This window comes from Choloepus didactylus, chromosome 4 (assembly GCF_015220235.1).
Source record: "Choloepus didactylus isolate mChoDid1 chromosome 4, mChoDid1.pri, whole genome shotgun sequence".
NCBI lineage: Eukaryota > Metazoa > Chordata > Mammalia > Pilosa > Megalonychidae > Choloepus > Choloepus didactylus.
In genome coordinates, this window is record NC_051310.1 from 54479632 (window position 1) to 54481508 (window position 1877).

A 1877-nucleotide genomic window follows, 5' to 3' on the forward strand; every position below is an offset into this window, starting at 1 on the left:
TGGATTAATGTTCTCCCTTCCTTAATTGCTCTCTATTGCTAGTTCCCCTACATTCTACATTATAAACCATTCGTTTTACATTTTTCAAAGTTCACATTAGTGGTAGCATATAATATTTCTCTTTTTGTGCCTGGCTTATTTCGCTCAGCATTATGTCTTCCAGGTTCATCCATGTTGTCATATGTTTCACGAGATCGTTCCTTCTTACTGCTGCGTAGTATTCCATCGTGTGTATATACCACATTTTATTTATCCACTCATCTGTTGAAGGACATTTGGGTTGTTTCCATCTCTTGGCAATTGTGAATAATGCTGCTATGAACATTGGCTTGCAGATATCTGTTCGTGTCACTGCTTTCCGATCTTCCGGGTATATACCGAGAAGTGCAATCGCTGGATCGAATGGTAACTCTATATCTAGTTTTCTAAGGAACTGCCAGACTGACTTCCAGAGTGGCTGAACCATTATACAGTCCCACCAACAATGAATAAGAGTTCCAATTTCTCCACATCTCCTCCAGCATTTGTAGTTTCCTGTTTGTTTAATGGCAGCCATTCTAACCGGTCCCATTGTTGTTTAATAGTACATTGTTTCATTTCCACATATTTGTGAATTTTCCATTTCTCCCTCTCTTACTGATTTTTTAATGGGAGTCAATTTTATTCAAATTCTCCAAAATTTATACTCAGTATGTTAATTGTTTCTAAAATATATGTCACATCTTTCTTTTACAGTTTTCTTTCTTTCTTTTTTTTTTTTTTACATTTCTTCAGTAGAAGCCAGAGTCCTGAGTTGTCCAAATAGGAGCCTCTGATCTACTATTCTGATTAAGTTTTTCTCAACATCTGGCTTCTAAAGGAAAGGCTTTTGGTCTTTTCAATCACTTTTTGATAGGGTGAGACTGCACTGTTACCCACAACCACATGCCCTAATTTAGAGTCAATTTTGGTATCCAGTCTTGCATTTCTAATCAAATTCACAATCCACCTTTCAGCTTCCTCTGGAATCATGTTCAGTTTATCTGCCAACATGTTAATGCTGATATATTGGTGTATGTAACAAAAAGTCTCAAGTATAAAGAGGCGATCATTTTCAATGAAATCTTCAAGACAAGCCACCAAGAAGAAGTCATTCATAAGAACTGATTCACATTCTCTTATCTTTGTCTGAGCTCCGTCAGAGTCAAAGTTAACATATAAACATTCAACAAACTCTAATTGGATCTTTGTACATGTAGGACTCCTGCTGAATACCTTTGACTAGATCTTTTAGCATCTGCCGGCGTTTTCGAATGTGTTTGTCATGACAGCTGTAGTCAAGTAGCAGAGAATATGAGGACACATTTTCTGGATTGCAGTAAGATTCTGTGGCTGGTAAAGGTAGAGATCAATAATATTATTGCAGCCTTGGGGGTGGTTGAAGAAAACAATCAGAGACTAGTGAATGAGCTGTGTTGGCTGCCGAAGAGACTGGAGCGGAGAACTCACAGAATTAATATCTGTGGTCTCTTTTAAGTGTGTGAAGTCTTCCATGGCTGCATCCCAATTCTGCATTAAGATTTCAGATGCCAGTTTTCCCTAGAGTGGACTCAAAGGATTTCTTTTCATTGCTGGAACCAACACTCTAAAAAAGGAAAGATACTCTGCTGCTCTTGAGTAATTCCCACATTCATACTGGAATTTTGCATACCTGTAGAGTGTGTCTAAATATTCCTGCATAAAACCATGCTTGTCTGCCCAGTAATCTGACCATCCCTGGTTGACTTTATTTGCCTTGTAGTTTCTGGATCTTCAAACATCTTCACAATTCATTCTGTTTCTGCCTGAAGTTGTTTCAGCTTATACATGTAAGACTCCTGCTGAATAACTTTGACTAG

At 37.9% G+C, this 1877-nt stretch overlaps 1 pseudogene; it reads right to left on the reverse strand.

Moving 5' to 3' along the window:
* Window positions 1-770: 770 nt before the first annotated feature.
* LOC119531418 lies at window positions 771-1877 on the reverse strand (annotated as a pseudogene).